The sequence below is a fragment of the Erinaceus europaeus genome, chromosome 6, assembly GCF_950295315.1.
Source record: "Erinaceus europaeus chromosome 6, mEriEur2.1, whole genome shotgun sequence".
Taxonomy (NCBI): domain Eukaryota; kingdom Metazoa; phylum Chordata; class Mammalia; order Eulipotyphla; family Erinaceidae; genus Erinaceus; species Erinaceus europaeus.
Genome location: NC_080167.1, coordinates 24,250,620 through 24,274,057, shown reverse-complemented (window position 1 = coordinate 24,274,057; position 23,438 = coordinate 24,250,620).

The window sequence follows — 23,438 nt, the reverse complement described above, 5'->3', positions numbered from 1 at the left end:
CGTTGTTGAATAGGACAGAGGGAAATGGAGAGAGGAGGGGAAGACAGAGAAGGGGAGAGAAAGATAGACACCTACAGATCTGTTTCACCACCTGCAGGTGGGGAGCCAGGGGGCTCGAACTGGGATCCTCATACCAGTCCTTGTGCTTTGCGTCACCTGCGCTTAACCCATTGTGCTACCACCCGACTCCCCATGACAGGCTTCTATGAACAACTATGCGCCACCAAGCTAGACAACCTGAAAGAAATGGATGAGTTCCTAGTTACCTACAAACTTCCAAAATTAAATAAAGAGGAACTAGAAAATATGAACAGGCTTTTACAGCCAAAGAAATTGAAACAGTTATCAAAAACCTTCCAAAAAATATAAGTCCTGTACCAGATTGTATTACAAATGAATTCTACAAATTGTTGAATAATTATGAACCTAAAGGCTGGAATAGTGCTGATGAAGATTTGGGGGTCTCTTTTTTGTAGATAGTGAGTAGATCTATTTTAGTTATATTCCAAAGGGTCCATGACTATACCAGGTGTTTTTTGTTTGTTTGTTTGTTTTGTTTGATTTTGTTTTTTGAGCCTGACATCTGATATGCAGGTGGATTCAAGTTATTGTCTGGGGAGATAATGTCATGACTAGAAAAAGGGCTAGAAAACTGGATCGGGAAAAGAGTAGCTCCCAAATATGGGAATGGTATGTAAATATTGTTGACTGTAAACTCCATCAGTTTGATCTGATCTGGGGTCCATATTCAGCTTAGGCACCTATATGACCTCTGAATTCCTGTAGATCTGAGCTCACATTCTGTGGTCATGAGTAGGAATGTTCCAACTGCATCAGTTTCAGGACCCATCTTCCTCAAGCCTCCCTTAGGAGGACAGAACATTCTCTACTGTTCTTGATCCACATATCCACATTGAGGGCAGTGTCCTACAGGAATCCACAAAGCAGTCTATTGTTTAGTTCCTGATAGACATGACTGGTAACAAGGGAGAGAAATACCTATTCGCAGTCTAGGCCCATCATGTCTATTTGGGAATATCAGGGCTCCCTGACTAGGGCTTCAGCTGATGGAGTGGCCTGATAGTGACTAAGAGTCATTGTTAAAATATGTCAGTCTCTTGCCTTTATTCAACTTTTGTAGTCCTTACTTAGCCATTCCAGCCTTTAGGTTCATGATTAGTCAATAATTTTTTTGACTCTATATGTTAACTCTTCTTTCAGCCACCAGGTACCAGATACTAACATGATGCAAACTGGACTTCCCTGGGAAGATGACTCCACCAATTTGTCCAGGAGCCCTGCTTCCCCAGAGCCTAGCCCCAATAGAGAAAGAAAGAGACAGGCTGGAAATATGGATTGACCTGTTAATGTCCATGTTCAGCGGGGAAGCAATTACAGAAGCCAGGCCTCCTACCTTGTGCAGCCCATAATGCCCCTTGGTCCATACTCCCAGAGGGTTAAAGAATAGGAAAGCTATCAGGGTACGGGATGGGGTATGGTATTCTAATGATGAGAATTGTGTGGAGGTGTGCCTCTCTTACCCTATGGTTCTTGTCAGTGTTTCCTTTTTATAAATAAATTTTTTAAAAAAATGAATTACATAAAGCCTTCAAGGAAGAGTCAATTCCTCTACATTTAAAACTCTTTCAAAAGATTGAAGATACAGTAATACCCTCTTCCAGCTTCTATGAAGCCAACATCACTCTGATACCAAAAGCAGACAGGGATACAACAACAACAACAAAAAAGTAAACTATAGACCTATATCTCTGACAAACATAGATGCTAAGATATTGAACAAAATTTAACACCAGGTACAGAAGTATATTTAAAAAATTGCTCATCATGACTAAGTTGGGCTTATCCCAGGGATGCAAGGTTGGTTTAATGTATGTAAATCAATCAACATGATCCACCACATTAGTAAATGCAAGACCAAAAAACAAATGGTTATATCAATAGATGCAGAGAAAGTCTTTGGCAAAATACAACATCTTTTTATAATCAAAATGCTACAAAAAATGGGAATAGATAGAAAATTCCTCAAGATAGTGGACTCCATATATAGCAAACCTACGGACAACATCATACTCAATGGTGAAAATATGGAAACATTTCCCCTGAGATCAGGTACTAGACAAGGATGCTTACTATCACTGTTGATATTCAACATAGTGTTGGAAGTTCTTGCCATAGCAATCAGGCAGGAGCAAGGAATTAAAGGGATACAGATTGGAAGAGAAGAAGTCAAACTCTCCCTGTTTTCAGATGACATGATAGTATACATAGAAAACCTAAAGAATCAAGCAGGAAGATTTTGGAAATTATCAGGCAATACAGTAAGGTGTCTGGCTGCAAAATTAACATAGAAAAGTCAGTGGCATTCCCTTATGCAAACACTAAGTTGGAAGAAGAAGAAATCTAGAAATCAATTCCTTATTCAATAGCAACAAAAACATTAAAATATCTAGGAATAAATCGAACCAAAGAAGTGGAAGACTCATATACTGAACATTAAGAGTCACTATTCAAAGAAATAGAAAAAGACAGACAGAAATCGAAAGAGATTCCAAGTACAAGAGTCGGAAGAATTAACATTATTAAAATTAATATATGATCCAGAACCAAATAAATTTAATGCAATCCCCATCAAGATCCCAGACGCATTTTTTAGGAGAACAGAACAAAAGCTACCAATGTTTATAAGGAACCAGAAAAGACCTAGAATTGCCAAAACAATCTTGAGATGAAAGAACAGAACTGGAGGCATCACACTCTCAGATACACATTGTATTATAGGGCCATTGTCATCAAAACTGCTTGGTACTGGACAATTAATATACACACTGACCAGTAAAATAGAATTGAGAACCCAGATATAAGCCCCCACACCTATGGGTATCTAATCTTTGACAAAGGTGCCCAAACTATTAAATGGGGAAAGGGAAGTCTCTTCAACAAATGGTGTTGGAAAAATTGCATGGACGCATGAAGAATGAAACTGGGCATATATATTTAAAAAGAAGACTAAAACAAAAATAAACAATGGGACTACATCAAATTAAAAAACTTCTTTACAGCAAAAGGAACCACTACCCAAACAAAGAGACCCCCCCCCCCAACAGAATGGGAGAAGATCTTTACATACCACATATCAGACAAGAGGCTAATAACCAAAATATATAAAGAGATCGCCAAACTCAACAACAAGAAAACAAATAACCCCATCCAAAAACGGGGAGAGGGTATGAAATGAATTTTCACCACAGAAGAGATCTGAAAGGCTGAGAAACATATTGAAAAAATGCTCCAAGTCACTGATTATCAGAGAAATGCAAATAAAGACAACAATGAGATACCACTTCACTCCTGTGAGAATGTGATACATCAGAAAAGGTAGCAGCAACAAATGCTGGAGAGGTTGTGGGGTCAAAGGAACCCTCCAGCACTGTTGGTGTGAATGTAAATTGGTCCAATCTCTGTGGGTCGCATTCTGGAGAACTCTCAGAAGGCTAGAAGTGGACCTATCCTATGATCCTGTAATTCCTCCCCTGGGTATATATCTTAAGGAACCCAACACACCTGGGTTGCTTCTAGGTGTTAGATATTACAAATTATGATGCTGTGAACATAGGTATATCCTAAGAAACCCAACACACCTATCCAAAAAGATCTGTGTACACATATGTTCAGAGCATCACAATTTGTAATATCCAAAACCTGGAAGCAACCCGGGTGTCCAACAACAGATGAGTAGCTGAGCAAGTTGTGGTTTATATATACAATGAAATATTACTCAGCTATTAAAAACTGTAACTTCACCGTTTTCAGGCCATCTTGGATGGAGCTTGAAGAAATCATGTTAAGTGAAATAAATCAGAAACAGAAGGATGAATATGGGATGATCTCACTCTCAGGCAGAAGTTGAAAAACAAGATAAGAAGAGAAAGCATAAGAGAGAGCTTATCCATAAACTACTGCAAAATATATACCTGAAAGCAGAAGTACACTAGAGTTTGCAGTGAGTACCTCCCTAACACTTCCTCTCCACTATTCCAAGCTTTGGGTCCATGATTGTTCAACAATTTGTTTGGCTTCATATGTTAACTCTCTTTTCAATCACCAGGTTCCAGATGCCATCAGGATGCTGGCCAGGCTTCCCTGGATTGAAGACCCCACCAATGTGTCCTGGAGCTCCGCTTCCCCAGAGACCCACCCTACTAGGGAAAGAGAGAGGCAGACTGGGAGTATGGACCGACCAGTCAATGCCCATGTTCAGCGGGGAAGCAATTACAGAAGCCAGACCTTCTACCTTCTGCAACCCTCAATGACCCTGGATCCACACTCCCAGAGGGATAGAGAATGGGAAAGCTATCAGGGGAGGGGGTGGGATATGGAGATTGGGTGGTGGGAATTGTGTGGTTTTGTACCCCTCCTACCCTATGGTTTTGTTAATTAATCCTTTCTTAAATTAAAAAAAAAAATTTTTTTTTTAAATAAGAGCAAACACAAGTAGAACCTGAACTGGAGTTGGAGTATTGCACCAAAGTAAAAGACTCTGGGGTGGGTGGCAGGGACAGTACAGGTCCAAAAAGATGACAGAGTACCTAGTGGGGATTGTATTGTGTGGAAAATTGAGAAATGTTAAATGTTATGAATGTACAAACTGTCATATTTACTGTTGACTGTAAAACATTAGTCCCCCAATAAAAAAATAAAGAAGAAGGAGAAGAAGGAGAAGAAGGAGGAGGAAGAGGAGAAAGAGGAGAAGGAGAAGGAGGAGGAGGAGGAGAGGAGGAGGAGGGGGAGGAGAGGAGAAGGAGAAGAAGAAGAGGAAAAAGAAAGCAGGGGAGGTGGTTGTTGCAGAAAAAAAATAAAGAAGAATAAAGTTCTTCTTCTAGCGTTTGCCCTTCTTCCATAGCCAGTCAACAGCGTCAGGTTGAGCCTGATGTAAAGTTTTGAGACCTCCTTTGAATCTGTCAGGTGGCAGTCATTGACTATGTGGGTCATAGTCTGTCTGTAGCCGCAGGGGCAGTTTGGGTCGTCTCTGGCTCCCCAGCAATGGAACATAGCAGCGCACTGTCCATGGCCTGTTCAATAGCGATTGAGGAGGGCCCAATCATAAAGGTCAAAGCCAGGTTGACACTTGCAGGGGTCTGTAATGAGGAGTTTTTTCTTTACCTCGGCTGACTGCCAACTCTGTTTCCAAGAGTCTGGAACAGAGAAGTGCAGTGTAGGCGTAGGGGACCAGATTGGATGATGAGACGTCAAGCGTTGGACAGGGTGGGCGAAGATATCCGCGTATATTGGCAGGTCCGGTCGAGCATAGACGTGGGAAAAGAACTTAGATGATGCCACATCCCGACGAATATCTGGCAGGGCGATGTTGCTAAGAACTGGCAGCCATGGAACTGGGGTGGAACTGATGGTTCCAGAAATTATCCTCATGGAGGAATATAATTTGGAATTGACCAAGTGGACATGGGGGCTAAGGAACCATACTAGGGCACAGTATTCTGCAGTGGAATAGCATAATGCCAGAGATAATGATTGCAGTGTGGAAGCGCTTGCACCCCATGAGGAGCTGGCCAGTCTTGCAATGATGTTATTCCTCGCGCCCACCTTTGCTGCAGTTTTTATGAGATGTTCGTGAAATGACAGAGTGCGATCGAGAGTAACGCCAAGATAGACTGGCTGGGCTTCATGCAGGATTCTCGTATCGCCAAGCTGCACCTTAAGCTCACGCAAGGCCGAGGCATGGTGTAGATGGAAAACAGATGATACCGTTTTTGCGGTGCTAGGGATTAGTCACCATTTTTTACAGTAATCAGATATCAGAGACATGTCTTTCGTGAGTGTTTCCTCGAGGATGTCGAACTTGGATACCTGAGTTGCACAGCAACTCAGTATAAAGTAATAAGAATTAGATCTTATAAAGTAATAAGAATTAGCTCACCAGGACTAGTAATTAGATCACCAGGACTAGTAATTGCCCTGATTAGTTAGAAATATAGAAACATATGTTAGAAAATAGAAAAATCCCATCCTACAGCTGTAATGTCTCTCCCAAATCTGTCAATTCCCTTAAAAAAATCCATGAGTTAGATCAGAAGAATAAATATCATCAAAATGAATATTCTCCACAGAGCCATATACAAATTTAATGAGATACCCATAAAATTTTCACCAAGCTTCTTTAAGAGAATAGAACAAAAACTACAATCATTTACCTGGAACCAGAAAACACCTAGAATTGCCAAAACCATCTTGAGGAAAAGAAACAGAAATGGAGGCATCACACTCCCAGATCTCAAACTATATTATAAAGCCATCATAATCAAAACAGCATGGTACTGGAACAAAAATAGGCACACAAACCAGTGGAACAGAATTGAAAGCCCCATACCTATGGACATCTAATATTTGATAAGGGGGCCCAAAGCATTAAATGGAAGAAGGAGGCTCTCTTCAATAAATGGTGCTGGGAAAACTGGGTTGAAACATGCAGAAAAATGGAACTGAACCACTTTATCTCACCAGAAACAAAAATCAACTCCAAATGGATTAAAGACCTGGAAGTCAGAACAAAAACAATCAAATACTTAGAGGAAAACATTGGGAAAATAACTTTCCCACCTAAACCTCAAGGACATCTTTGATGAAACAAACCCATCTGCAAGGAAGACTAAAGCAGAAACAAACAAATGGGACTATATCAGATTGAAAAGCTTCTGCATAGCCAAAGAAACTATCACACAAAGAGACCCCTCATAGAATGGGAGAAGATATTCACATGTCATACACCAGACAAGAGACTAATCACCAAAATATACAAAGAGCTCAGCAAACTTAGCACCAAAAAAGCAAATGACCCCATCCAAAAATGGGCAGAGGATATGAACAGAACATTCACTCCAGAGGAGATCCAAAAGGAAAACAAACATATCACAAACTGCTCCAGGTCACAGATTGTCAGAGAAATGCAAATTAAGACAACATTGAGATACCACCTCACTCCTGTAAGAATGGCATACATCAAAAGGGACAGCAGCAACAAATGCTGGAGAGGATGTGGGGACAGAGGAACACTTCTGCACTGCTGGTGGGAATGTAAATTGACCCAGCCTCCCTGGAGAGCATTCTGGAGAACTCTCACAAGGCTATACATGGACCTTCCATATGACCCAGTAATTCCTCTCCTGGGGATATACCCCAAGGACTCTATAACACCCAACCAAAAAGAGGTGTGTACTCCTATGTTCATAGCAGCACAATTCATAATAGCTAAAACCCAGAAGCAACCCAGGTGCCCTACAACAGATGAGTGGTTTAGAAAGCTGTGGTATATATACACAATGGAATACTATGCAGCTACTAAGAACAATGAACTGAACTTCTCTGACCCATCTTGGTCAGAGCTAGAAGGAATTATTAAGTGAGCTAAGTCAGAAAGATAAAGATGAGTATGGGATGATCCCACTCATCAACAGAAGTTGAGAAAGAAGATCAGAAAGGGAAACTAAAAGCAGGATCTGACTAAATTGAAAGTAGGGCACCAAAGTAAAAACCCTGTGGTGAGGGGGAGGGTGGACATGCGGCTTCCTGGGCCGGCAGGGGGGTGGGGTGGGGTAGGGGTGGGTGGGTAGGATGCGACACAATCTTTTGGTTGTGGGAATGGTGTTCATGTACACACCTATTAAAATTTAGTATATAAATCACTATTTAATTAATATGAGAGGGGAAAAATTGATTGTCTAACAAAGGGACTTTTCAAAGTTAACCCAATTACCAAATAATGTGATGATAACAATAACTAACCATTGTCTTCTTGAACCCTAAGACAGCAGGAACCTCACATTTCCACTATAGAGCCTAAACTTCCCCCAGTCATGGGACCCTAGTTTAGGGCCCACTTTCCTGTATGCTTCTCCTAATTCTTATCAAATAATATTGCATCCGCTGATCACAACCTAATCAACGCAAAGAGTGCCACCCCAGCATGCTTCACTTCAGACTGTGTCCAGAGACTTCAGGTGTGGAAAGATAACCCTTCAGCTGCATCACTTGGGTGAGACCTTTCCTTTCATAGTATTCTCTAATTCCATCCCAGGTGGTTCACTTCCTAACAAAGTCCCAAAACCTAAATATAGAACTATATAAGTAAATGGGCAAAGACATGATCCATGAGTTTTCAAAACGTGTGCATAAGGTACAAGGATACAAGTTTCCAGGAGATAAGAGCATATGTTCACACATATCCATAAACTAAATACATACTTGAAAGCAGTAGTACACTAGATTTTGCAGTGAGTACTCCCCAACACTTCATCTCCACTATTCCATCCTTTGGGTCCATGATTGCTCAACAATTTGTTTGGCTTTGTATGTTAACTCTCTTTTCAGCCACCAGGTTCCAGATGCCATCAGGATGCCGGCCAGGCTTCCCTGGACTGATGACCCCACCAATATGTCCTGGAGCTCTGTTGAGCTGAGCTTCACTGACAGGAGACAGACGACCCGGGACTCATGGCTGGGTTGTACGCAGTATCTCTTTATTCATGCAGAACGCAGCACAATCTAAACCAAGCTATGCTGAAACTAAACTAAACTGAAAACTCACAAACCTGTCCTTATATATATATACTTGCCAAGTAGGGTGTAAACAGGATGTGATGTAGAGAGGGTGGAGCGAATAGAGAGTGGTGGAAAATCAGGGTTTGATAAGGAGAGGGGGCGGAGCAGGCAAGAATTCTACCACAGAACCACCTATGCCCTGGAGGGAGGGTGGTGCTTAGTTAGTGATTTATGTAAATAGACTGCAGCTTTGAGTGGGATCAAACCAATGCCATACAGGCATGCCTGTGCTTAGTTAAGCAGAATTAGAGACAGAAGCCGGGGGAGCTGGCATACTACCCAACAGAGCTCCACTTCACCAGAGACTCTCCCTACTAGGGAAAGAGAGAGGCAGACTGGGAGTATGGATCGACCAGTCAAAGGCCATGTTCATCGGGGAAGCAATTACAGAAGCCAGATCTTCTACCTTCTGCAACCCACAACCCTGGGTCCATGCTCCCAGAGGGATCAAGAATGGGAAAGCTATTGGGGAGGGGAGGGGATATGGAGATTGGGTGGCAGGAATTGTGTGGAGTTGTAGCCTCCATCTATGATTTTGTTAATGTCTCCTTTCTTAAGTAAAAAAAAAAAAAAGAAAATCCATGAGTTTTTGCAGCTCTGACATAACTGATTCCTATCCTCTTGTTGCCTGCTAAAAATCTGTCTCAGCCCATCTCTATCCCAGTAAGATTTGCTTCCTTCCCAACATTTGACGTTGTGAATTCTGTCATAGCACTTATGTGGCACAATTGGCAATGTACCCATTTACTGACTACCATTTAGATTTCTAATAAACCACTTTGTTCAAATTTTCAATTTATTTACTTTTCCTCTAAACACAAAAGTAGTATGTATAAAAGTAAAATGAACTAGATCATAGACAAACACTACTACCATTCTCTTTGCTATTTAATTTTCTACATTTAGATATATACCAATTTGTAACTAGACAGTACATTTTTGTTCAGAGAATTGTGAAATTGTTTAGAACACCACATAAAATGTGATACAAAAGTGCTAAGAGAAGGAAAGTAAGTAAATGGGCAAAGGCATGATCCATGAGTTTTCAAAACGTGTGCATAGGGTACAAGGATACTTAATAGTTGCTGCTGGGCCAGAAAAGTGACACTGAAATGGTGTAGTTCATATCTACACACAAGAACACTTGCAAAGGTCAGAGATATTGGAAAGACCAAGTCTATCTCACTGGAATGTTAACCTTTCAGCTCCATTACTCTCCCACCAAGGTATAGATGCTACCATGATGCCAACCTGACTTCCCTGGGCAGAGGAACTCACCAATGTGTTCTGAAACCCCAACTCCCCAAATCGCTGCCTTACTAGGGAAAGGTAGAGAGAGGCTGGGAGTATAAATCGACCTGTCAATACCCATTTCCAGTGGAGAAGCAATTTACAGAAGCCAGACCTTCCACCTTCTGCACCGGGTAATGATCCTGGGTCCATGCTGTCAGAGGGTAATGAGTGGAAAGCTTCCAATGGAGGGAATGGGATACAAAACTCTGGTGGTGTACATTGTGTAGAATTGTATCCTTCTTATCCTATGGTCTTGTTGATCATTATTAAATCAATAAGGAAGAAAGAAAGAAAGGAAGGAAGAGAGAGAGAGAGAGAGAGAGAAAGGAAGGAAGCAAGGGAGGAAGAAAGGAAGATAAGAAAAGAAATGGTAGCAGCAACAGATGCTGGAGAAGCTGTGGGGACAAAGGAACTTTCCTGAATAGGTGGTGGGAATGTCAATTGGTCTAACCCCTGTGGACAGCAGTCTGGATAACCGCTCACTAGGTTAGACACAGACCTTCTTTATGACCCAGAAATTCTGCTCCTAAGGATATATTCTAAGGAGTCAAACACACACATCCAAAAAAATATGTGTATAACTATGTTCATAGCAGCACAATTCATAATAGCCAAAATCTAGAAGCAACTAAGGTGCCCAACAACCGATAAGTAGCTGAGAAAATTGTGGTATACATAGATATTGGAATGCTATGGAGAATAATGAATCCACCTTCTTCAACCCTTGTTGGATGGAACTTGAAGGATTTATGTTAGGTGAGAGAAGCCTGAAAGGAAAGGATGAATATGGTATGATCTCACTCATGGATGAGTGAGAAATAAGAACAGAAAGGGTAAGCACAAAGTAGCATTTAGATTGGGTTTGGTGTATTGCACCAAACTAAAGGACTCTGGGTGAAAGGAGGGGTGGGTTTCAGGTCCTGTTGCATGGTGATGGAAGAGGCCTTATGCTGCGAGTAAGAGTGTTTTTCAGAAATTTTAGAAATTTTGTCCATGTATTAACAACTTCAATTACTATAAACCATTAATCACCTCAGTAAACAAAAATTTAAAAATAATAAATAATTATATGAATTATAAATAGTATGCATATATTTTTAAATCCATGATAACACATCATCAAGTCAATACAAACTTTTCATAACTTTTCTGAAAATGTGATTGGACATGTGATAGTTTGTCAAAATCTTAAAGATTGGTTAATTGACCCTATAACATGAATGACCACTTCATATAAATTAAGATCTTTAAATAGAGTCTATTTATAAGATCTCTCTGTGTTCAAGTGAGGAATCAATTCAAAAGATCTTGAATTACAATTATAGGCACAGAGAAAAATGAATAGTATTTGGAGCTAAGACTATTCTACTGACATCTGGGTCTTCTCTCTGAGGGGAGGAATTAAGCCTACTTATTATTTATATGAAAGATCTATTCCCAGGAAGAGGAAAGAGAGACACTTTTCCAAAGTTTAAAAATCAAGTCCTTGAGTTTCGAGAACCATAAGCAATTGAAAAGTCCTAGCACTTAACTAATGAAGTCAACTTTATATTTCATGTAAAACAAGATACCTTATTTTCTGCAGTTCCAGATAATTAGTATTTTATAATTTGAGACATTTAACCAAGTTCTTTTGGGTCCTTCCTGCCATTGATGAAAGAAAGCTGAACTAAGAGAAATAATACTCCTTGCAACAAGAATCCTGGACCATGAATGCACCAGAGTCTTATAGTTTTATCAGATTCTGGATAGCCACTTTAAATAAGGGTAGATTCAGAGACACATTGCTAGGAAAGAAAAGGAACATAATCTTGAACCTTATGGAACTGATAACCTACCAGAACAGGCATAGTTTTTAAAGCAAAATCGGCTTATACCAATGGCATATTATGTATCACATACTCACCTTTCTATTGAGAATGGTGAGAGATACAGGAAACTGTGTATTTAATATGCTTGTAGGCATAGGAATGCTGTAGGCTAAGGTGAAGGAAATACAAACATAGTTGATGCTTGAACTCTATAAGTTCGAACAGAAAATGTCCACAAATATAAGAATATATATGTTTTTTTTATCTCTAGATCCATGAATTTAACTAACTACAGACAGCAGATGTCAGGTATTTGAACATGTGGACATGGAATTCCAGGTAAGAAGGAGAAACAATGAAACATATGTTGATTTTTAACTCCTTGGAAGTCAGCACCCTAAAGGCCCTGACAATACCTGAAATGACAAAACAGAAACTGAGATACTGAGACACCGAGCAGTTCTATGACAGACTCGAGGGAGTGGAAGTCAAGGCTAGAAGTCAGATCACACAAAGGAGGTAAACCTTTAGTGAGCTCTCTGCTTTGTTTTGACATCATACAGCACTATAAAACAGGTAAATATCAGCAGACAACTGCTGTAAGAAACTAGGTAGTAAATTTTAAGACTTAAGGATCATAATGTTGAGGGACAGGAGGCACCTGGAAGTTACTGCCCAGCAAATGGGAGTGGTGACAGTTGTGGCTTGAAAAGGTGGAGGTGGGGCTTGGGTGTTAAGGAGAAGCTAGAACTCTGAGTTTCTCTGGCTTTCTTTCTCTCCAGGTCATCATGTAAATATCAACTGTCTCTCTCTTTCTCATCCAAAGGTGAAATTTATCAATACCCCCTCCTCAAATTTAAAATTCCTGAAACTCATACTCTTTTCTTAATTTTTTGTTGAGATGATAGATTAGTTTAAATGTTGGGGAAGCAGGTGTTGACCACATTTCTGCCAAAATATTTGGCTAAGCCTCTGCCTTTCCAAGCCACACCTGTCACCACTCCCATTTTCTATCCACAATAACTGCAGAATTCTGCTTCTGTAATGGAAAATAAATCACTGCCAATAAATAAGATAAGGGACATTAAAACAAAGCTCCAAAAGGCTGACTTAGAAAGGGAGAGAGAAAGATAGACACCTGCAGACCTGCTTCACCACTTGTGAAAGGACCCCCTCTGCAGGTGGGGAGCCTGCTGAAACCTAGATCCTTGAGCTGAGCTGGTCCTTGAGCTTTCGCTTTGCACCATGTGCTTTTAACCCTCTGTGCCAGCCATCCTAGTGTAAGCTTTTAATGCAGAGGGAGAGAGAGAACTCACCCTCCTAGTATTTGCTCTAATCATTCTCTCAACGGTTTGGAGGATGCTACCTACATTGTGGTCTGACAACCAGTTTTTACTAAACCTATGTATCCAATGCTAATCACAGACACACCTACAATAACATTAATGGTTTATCTCTGGGCATCCCATAGTCATGTAAAAATTTAACCATCACAATAGGAATTGTAAAAATCATAACTTTACAGGAATAAATCAAATGAAACGGCTTATGTAAAACTCTGCTTACATGTAAAATTTTATGATGGGTTATTTTCATTTATACAAATTATGAAGTATTTTACAAGATGCTATCTTCATGATTTGTCATCCTGAAGCATGATATCAATGCAACAACTCAAGAATGTGATCATTTCTACAATTCTGGCAAAATTTTCTACGTAGATAAATGCTAGCTGTCATTGTTTCAACTCATTATCTCCTGTGAACTAAATTTAGCATCCAAAGTTTAATTGACATTTTGATAGGTGAGTGGGAGGAATGGTGATATGTTTTAAAAGCGTTGATTCAATTAAGTACCTATATTTAATTAGGTATTATTGCATTATCAGTACACATTATAATTAAGGATAATCACTTTCCATTATTTTAGCTTATGTCATTGATTTTATTTCATGATACACAGCACATCTGTTTATTTCAGTAATTTTTTCCCTAAAGAATTTGGATAGCATTCCAAAGGGAAATACAAATCAATGCTTTCAATGGTATGTAAAAAAATATACAGAGGCAGTGTGAATCATATTATGTAATTTGAAAAAATTGAAAGTAAAATATGAGACGATTTCAAAAGGAGAAAAACATATTAGAGGAAAAAAGCATAGAAGAAGCATTAGGAATACAATCAGCAAAGTTGGGACTTATATAATACAGTAGTCAGCAGTGATAACATACATAAGGATGAAAATGGACTGGAGAAATAGTTTAACTTGTTTGAGCACAAAACTTGTATGACTGAGGCCCCAGGGGCCCCAGGGGCCCTAGTGGCTCCAGTGGCCCCAGAAGCCACAAGTTCAACCACATCACCATCACATGCCAGACCTTAGTCCTGATCATTCTCTCTCTCTCTCTTTCTCTCATTCCTCCTCAAAAAAATTACTAGGAATTTTCCTAAAGTAACAATGGCATAGAAACATTACAGAGAAGTTATTAATGAAGGATAATGGACAATAAAAAACTAACATAGATAAAAGTTTCCTTAAAGAAAAAAAAAGAAAGGTCAAGTGCAAAGTTAAGTTTAGAAAGAGAGCAACCAATAGCACAGCTATATACAAGATGCTGGATACTGTACAGTAAACCATAACAAAAGGACTTTTCAAAGTTAACCCAATTACCAAATAATGTGATGATAACATTAACTATCAATTGTCTTTTTGAACCCTAAGACAGCAGGAACCTCACATCTCCACTATAGAGCCTTTACTTCCCCCAGTCCTGGAACCCTTGATAGGGCCCACTTTCCCGTATGCCTCTCCCAATCCATATCAAATAATATTGCATCTGCCGATCACAACCTAACCAACACAATGATTGCCATCTCAACACGCTTCACTTCAGACTGTGTCCAGAGACTTCACGTGTGGAATGACAACCCTTCAGCTTCATTACTCGGGTGAGACCTTTCCTTTCATAGTATACTCTAATTTCATCTCAGGTTTTTCACTTTCTAACAAAGTCCCAAAACCTAGATATACACCAGTTTCTGTGAGAGAGAGCATATGTTCACACATATCCGTAAACTATTGCAAAATATATACCTGAAAGCAGAAGTACACTAGAGTTTGCAGTGAGTACCCCCCTAACACTTCCTCTCCACTATTCTAAGCTTTGGGTCCAAGATTGCTCAACTGTTTGTTTGGCTTCGTATGTTAACTCTCTTTTCAGTCACCAGGTTCCAGATGTCATCAGGATGCCGGCCAGGCTTCCCTGGACTGAAGACCCCACCAATGTGTCCTGGAGCTCCGCTTCCCCAGAGACCCACCCTACTAGGGAAAGAGAGAGGCAGACTGGGAGTATAGACCAACCTGTCAGCGCCCATATTTAGCGGGGAAGCAATTACAGAAGCCAGACCTTCTACCTTCTGCAACCCTCAATGACCCTGGGTCCAGAGGGATAGAGAGTAGGAAAGCTATCAGGGGAGGGGGTGGGATATGGAGCTTGGGTGGTGGGAATTGTGTGGAATTGTACCCCTCCTACCCTATGGTTTTGTTAATTTATCATTTCTTAAATAAAATAATAATAATAATAAAAAGTTTAGAAAGAGAAATACTAGAAGTAAATCTTTCTAAACCATAATATCAAAGAATGACATCATATAAAATTTTCAACCACTAGTATGAAATTGAATAATGGGACCCATTTCCCAGTATTAAAGAAAGCCAAAATCCACCAAACTAGCTTTTTCACATCAATGCAAAATGGCAATGCACAAACTTAAATCAAGACTGCCCTTCTGCAAAGACTGTCAGCCTTTCACATGGGTGAGAAAAAGTAGGAAGGTCAGGGGAAATCAGAGTAATGTCAAAGTTGCCCAAATTTTCCCTCCATTCTAGGATACTGGGATCATACCCAACCTCCCCAGCCCCCCCTCCATCCCCAAAAAGAGAGAGCTTCAATTACTTCAATTACACTCCAAGAAGTTACTAGTGAGTTCCTATTGCTGACCCTTAGCATATGAACTATTGAAATTAAATTCAATCTCTGGCCATCCCTTCTCCTTCACAGTATACAAGACAGTTTACATTCACTCCTTTGCAAATTTATGTCTGTATCTGGAATACAAATCAAAAGCATTTGATTTAAAAATCCAATAGGATGATTGAAGTAAAGACAAAACATTGTCAAAGTTCTCCACAAAATTAGATAGAAGTGTACCTAATTTAAATCATTTTAATATGACCAGAATAGCTGTGTAGTATAGCTATGCTACAGTAGGTAGTAGAGGAGATAGTCCAAGATGAAAGGGCCATGTGGTAATAGGGGTAGGGGGAAGGTCAAGCCAAGATGAAGACCTTGTAGGAGCATGAAGGAACAAATCAAGATAGAACCTACCTCGCTGATATATGAGGGAGAGAGAGATGGAGATAGATAGATACTGGGGCGCAGCTAGGGATCAGATTGTGGTTTCATACAAGCAAAACCTGTGTGCAGTCAGACTCTTAACCTTCTTATAGTTTTTGTGAAATTCATCTACTTTGAGAAATCCCTGAGGATGACTCCAGCTCAAAAGTATCCTTCATTTTCAGAGTTATTATAAAATATATCTCAAAATGGTTTCTGAGAGATCTGGTCTCCCAACAATCTATAAAATTGGGCTTCATAGTCAAATAAATAAATAAATAGTCCTGTATGTTAAATCTATTGTGGAATCACTCATTAGTCTTTAATTTGAATCTGAAAGCAACCCAAATATAACTTTCTTCTTCTCCATATCTCCTTCTTCTTCTTCTTCTTCTCCTCCTCCTCGTCCTCCTCCTCCTCTTCCTCCTCCTTATTCTTCTTTTTTAATGGCTTTACAATTATTCCCTCCAACTTCCACCTCTGAGTTTTCCTTAGAAAGGAAACTATAAAACAAAGTGAGCTTGTATGTCTTTACATACTTCAAGCTGAAGCCTGGACTTTAGGAAACAAAAAATTTGGTAAAATCTGAAAGATTACCACCTCACTGTATCTCCAGATAGAAGATAAAAGCTCTCATCCTCTGGGAGAAAAAAAAAAAAAAAGAAAGTGAACTGGTAATCCAGTTCAATCTACATTCTCTTTCTATACATGCAATCAAATATTATGAAATATGCCACTGAAAAATATGTTGAGAAAAGAAACACAACAAAAGCAAACTAACAAACAAGGAAATAAAAACACAAAAACCTAACTACAAATGGCTCAGCCCCAGATAAGAAGAAAAGGAAAGAATGTTAATACTGATAGGTAAAAATGCAGTCAGGAGTTAGCTATTGAATGGTTTCAGTAGAGGAAATAGCTGTCAAAGACTACAAAGAATAAGTCTAAAGGAATAAGTACTGGGCTGGGAGATAGTGCCCTTGGTAAAGTGCCCACATAATCAGACATGAGGACCTAGCTCAAGGAATCAGTTCAAGTCCCCAGCAACATATAGCACCATGCATAGAAGTCTCAGGAGCAGCATAGCAGTGTTATGACATCTTCCCCCTCTGTCCTCTCAGTCTATATCAGTTTTTTCATAAGCCTTACTATGTACCACAATTACTTCCAAACCCCAGCATTATGGGGATATCCAACATGTCCAGTATCACTGTAAGTCTTTACAAAATAATGGTTGGTTCATGGTATCATGTGAGTTTGTCACGATCCTCCTCCAAGGCACTTTCTATCATTGTTTGGGGACTTGTGTGTTGAAAGAATTGATTTTATAATAAGCATTTCTGATTAGAAGTTTCAAAATGAGGAAAAGTTCTCTTGAATTATTCTGAAAATATCTCCACCAAATTGAAAAAAAAAATCTAAGTAGGGATACAAAATAGAAAAATAATAAGACACATGAGTAATTTCCTTAGAGAATCAACAACAACAAAAAAATTCCCCTTCAGTTTTTTTTAACTTTTATGAGAATTACAATAATAAGAAAAATAACAACCAGGCTAAAATACTGAACAAAATGTTTAAGAAACGTATAAGGGTATTTTAAGAGTTTGTCAGATAATAGATATCTGTCAGATAAAAGACCTTGGCAAGCAATAATCTTAGCTATTCATGAACTACATTTGTGAAATAGTTTTTAAATACCCTGAACTATATCCAGTCAGGATTTAGACTTACTAGTACACTAAGATATCCTACTTAAGATATATATATATTGGTATTATAAAAGTAGGAGGTGAGATAATTAAGAAACATCATCAATTTTTGTCAAAGCTTTGAGTGAAAAATACATAACTATGGTAAAAAGTGCATATGATTTTGTCTTAAAGTAAAAATAATAGTGCAGGGGGGTTCCCGGAAGATGGCAGAATGAGAAGCTGCTAGTGGCTTGAGCTCTGACCACATCTTCTGGAAACGAAAAGAAAACAACAATGGAGGAAAGGAATGGCAGTATTAGGGAGACAACAGTTGAGACCCCCAAGAAAATACTGATTACCTTGAGGCAATTAGAGAACTGAAAGCTGAAATAGCTGTAATGAAGAAAGAAGCTGAGGCAAGGGAAAGCAGACTAACAGAAGCAGAAAACAGAATTAGTCAGACAGAAGAGGAGTTAGAGAAAACTAAGAAGGAGGTGAAAGAGCTTAAAAAGAGATTGAGAGGGAGTCAGGCTGTAGCGCAGCGGGTTAAGCACAGGTGGTGCAAAGCACAAGGACCGGCATAAGGATCCCGGTTCGAACCCCGGCTCCCCACCTGCAGGGGAGTCATTTCACAAGCAGTGAAGCAGGTCTGCAGGTGTCTATCTTTCTCTCCTCCTCTCTGTCTTCCCCTCCTCTATCCATTTCTCTCTGTCCTATCCAACAATGACAACAACAATAATAACTACAACAATAAAACAACAAGGGCAACAAAAGGGAATAAATAAATGAATAAAATAAATATTTATATAAAAAAAAGAGATAGAGACACTGAAAACAACAAAAGAGACATAAGGGATGATCTCAAAAGAAGTAACATTCGCATAATTGGCCTGCGAGAGGAAGAAAGAGAGGAAGGGGAAGCAAACATTCTAGAGGAAATAATAGAAGAAAACTCCCCAGACCTGAATAACAGAAAGGACATCAAGATTCAAGAGGCCCAGAGAGTACCAAATAGAATGAACCTAGACCTGAAGACACCAAGACACATCATAGTCACAATGAGAAGAAGTAAGGATAAAGAAAGGATCCTAAAGGCTGCAAGAGAGAAACAAAAAGTCACATACAAGGGAAACCCCATAAGATTTTCTGCAGACTTCTCCACTCAAACTCTAAAAGCCAGAAGAGAATGACAAGATATCTATCGAGCCCTGAATGAAAAAGGGTTTCAACCAAGGATAATGTATCCTGCTAGACTTTCATTCAAACTAGATGAGGGATCAAAACCTTCTTAGACAAACAATAGTTAAAGGAGGCAACCATCACCAAACCGGCCCTGAAAGAGGTTCTAAAAGACCTCTTATAAACAAGAACATCACTATAATACTGGCAATATATCAGAGCAACCAAAAAAAAATTTTTTTTAACAATGGCACTACAATACATTAAATCCATAATATCAATAAATGTCAATGACTTAAACTCACCCATCAAAAGGCACAGAGTTGGGGGATGGATCAGAAAACATAATCCAACCATATGCTGCTTGCAAGAATCCCATCTGTCACAACAAGATAAACACAGACTTAAAGTGAAAGGATGGAAAACTATCAATACAGGCTAATGGACCACAAAAAAGGGCAGGAACAGCCATTCTCATCTCAGACATTATAGATTTTAAATTAAATAAAGTAATAAAAGATAGGCAAGGACATTACATAATGATTAGAAGATCAATCAACCAAGAAGACTTAACAATTATTAACATCTATGCACCCAATGAGGGACCATCTAAATACATCAAGCACTTACTGAAAGAATTTCAAAAATACATCAATAGTAATACAGTAATAGTGGGACACTTCAATATCCTACTCTCACACTTAGACAGATCAACAAAGCAGAGAACCAACAAAGATACAAGGGAATTGAATGAAGAGATCGACAGACTAGACCTCTTGGACACTTTCAGAGTCCTTCACCCCAAAAAACTGGAATACACCTTCTTTTCAAATCCACATAACACATACTCAAGAATAGACCACATGTTAGGCCACAAAGAAAGCATCAATAAATTCAAGAGCATTGAAATCATCCCAAGTATCTTCTCAGACCACAGTGGAGTAAAACTAACATTTAACAACAAACAGAAAATTATTCAAAGTCACAGAATTTGGAAACTAAACAACATACTCCTTAAGAACTACTGGGTCAAAGAGTCACTCAAGCAGGAAATTCAAATGTTCCTGGAAACCAATGAAAATGAAGACACAACCTATCAAAATACTTGGGACACAGCTAAAGCAGTACTGAGAGGGAAACTTATAGCCATACAATCACATATTAAACACCAAGAAGAAGCTCAAATGAACGACCTTACTGCACACCTCAAGGACCTAGAGGAAGAGGAACAAAGGAACCCTAAAGCAACCAGAAGGACAGAAATCACTAAAGTTAGAGCAGAAATAAACAACATCGAAAATAAAAGAACCATACAAAAGATCAATGAGGCCAAATGTTGGTTCTCTGAAAGATTAAACAAAAGTGACAAGCCCCTAGCCAGACTCACCAAACAAAAAAGAGAGAAGACTCAAATTAATAGAATTGAAAACGATGGACGAGATATCACAACTGACACCACAGAAATCCAGAGAATGCTGCAAAACTTCTATAAAGAACTATATGCCACCAAGCTAGAGAATCTGGAAGAAATGGAACAATTCCTAGAAGTATATGCCCTTCCAAAACTGAACCAAGAAGAACTACAAAATCTAAATGCACCAATCACAGACAAAGAAATTGAAACCGTTAAGAACCTCCCCAACAACAAAAGTCCTGGACCAGATTATTTCACAAATGAATTCTACAAAACTTTCAGGAAACAGTTAGTACCCATACTTGTTAAGCTTTTCCGTAAGACTGAAGAAACAGGAATACTAACTTCTACCTTCTATGAAGCCAAAATCACCATGATACCAAAAGCTGATAGGGACAGAACAAAAAAGGAAAACTATAGACAAATATCTCTGATGAACATAGATGCCAAAATATTAAACAAGATCTTGGCCAACCGGATACAGCAACATATCAAAAAGATTGTTCATCACGACCAAGTGCGATTCATCCCAGGAATGCAAGGCTGGTTCAACATCCGTAAGTCAATCAATGTCATTCACCACATCAATAAAAGCAAAGCCAAAAACCACATGATTATCTCAATAGATGCAGAGAAAGCCTTTGACAAAATCCAACACCCATTCATGCTCAAAACTCTACAAAAAATGGGAATACATGGGAAATTCCTCAAGATAGTGGAGTCTATATATCGCAAACCTACAGCCAACATCATACTCAATGGAGAGAAGCTGAAAGCATTCCCCCTCAGATCGGGGACTAGACAGGGCTGTCCACTGTCACCGTTACTCTTCAACATAGTATTGGAAGTTCTTGCCATAGTATCAGGCAAGAGAAAGAAATCAAAGGGATACAGATTGGAAGGGAAGAAGTCAAGCTCTCACTATTTGCAGATGATATGATAGTATACATAGAAAGACCTAAAGAATCCAGTAGAAAATTACTGGAAGTTATTAGGCAATATAGCAAGGTATCAGGCTACAAAATCAATGTACAAAAATCAGTGGCATTTCTTTATGCAAACACTAAATCTGAAGAAGAAGACATCCAGAAATCACTCCCATTTACTGTTTCAGCAAAATCAATCAAATACCTAGGAATAAAATTGACCAAAGAAGTGAAAGAATTGTATACTGAAAACTATGAGTCGTTACTCAAGGAGATAGAAACTGATACCAAGAAATGGAAAGATATCCCATGCTCATGGATTGGAAGAATAAATATCATCAAAATGAATATTCTCCCCAGAGCCATATACAAATTTAATGCAATACCCATCAAAGTTCCACCAGGCTTCTTTAAGAGAATAGAACAAACACTACAATCATTTATCTGGAACCTGAAAACACCTAGAATTGCCAAAACCATCTTAAGGAAAAGAAACAGAAATAGAGGCATAACACTCCCAGACCTTAAACTATATTATAAAGCCATCATGATCAAAACAGCAGGGTATTGGAACAAAAATAGGCACACAGACCAGTGGGACATAATTGAAAGCCCAGAAAAAAATCCCCACACCCCACACCTATGGACATCTAATCTTTGACAAGGGGGCCCAAATCATTAAATGGAAAAAGGAGGCTCTCTTCAATAAATGGTGCTGGGAAAACTGGGTTGTAACATGCAGAAGAATGAAATTGAACCACTTTATCTCACCAGAAACAAAAATCAACTCCAAATGGATCAAAGACCTAGACGTCAGACCAGAAACAATCAAATACTTAGAGGAAAACATTGGTAAAACACTCCCACCTACACCTCAAGGACATCTTTGATGAATCAAACCCAATTGCAAGGAAGACTAAAGCAGAAACAAACCAATGGGACTACATCAAATTGAAAAGCTTCTGCACATCCAAAGAAACTATTATACAAACAAAGAGACCCCTCACAGAATGGGAGAAGATCTTCACATGCCATACATCAGACAAGACTAATCACCAAAATATATAAAGAGCTCAGCAAACATAGCACCAAAAAAGCAAATGACCCCATCCAAAAATGGGCAGAAGATATGAACAAAACATTCACTATAGAGGAGCTCCAAAAAGCTAACAAACATATGAAAAACTGCTCTAGGACACTGATTGTCAGAGCAATGCAAATTAAGACAACACTAAGATACCACCTCAGTCCTGTAAAAATGGCATACATCAAAAAGGACAGCAGCAACAAATGCTGGAGAGGTTGTGGGGACAGAGGAACCCTTTTACATTGCTGGTGGGAAAGTAAATTGGTACAGCCTCTGTGGAGAGCAATCTGGAAAACTTTCAGAAGGCTAGACATGGACCTTCCATATGACCCAGTAATTCCTCTCCTGGGGATATACCCCAAGGACTCCATAACACCCAACCAAAAGGAAGTGTGTACTCCTATGTTCATAGCAGCACAATTCACAATAGCTAAAACCTGGAAGCGACCCAGGTGCCCAACAACAGATGAGTGACTGAGAAAGCTGTGGTATATATACACAATGGAATACTATGCAGCTATCAAGAACAATGAACCCATCCTCTCTGACCCATCTTGGTCAGAGCTAGAAGGAATTATGTTAAGTGAGCTAAGTCAGAAAGATAAAGATGAGTATGGGATGATCCCACTCATCAACAGAAGTTGAGTAAGAAGATCTGAAAGGGAAACTAAAAGCAGGACCTGACCAAATGGTAAGTAGGGCACCAAAGTAAAAACCCTGTGGTGAAGGGTAGACATGCAGCTTCCTGGGCCAGTGGGGGGTGGGAGTGGGTGGGAGGGATGGGTCACAGTCTTTTGGTGGTGGGAATGGTGTTTATGTACACTCCTAGTAAAATGTAGTCATATAAATCACTAGTTAATACGAGAGGGGGAAAATTAATTGTATGTCTTGAAGTTTTTCAAAACACAGACTGAGTCTTTTTAATATATAGGCTGTGTAATTGATATGCAGACTCTCTCAAAAGACTAGACCAAGTATATCAGAAGCAACCAATAGCACAGCT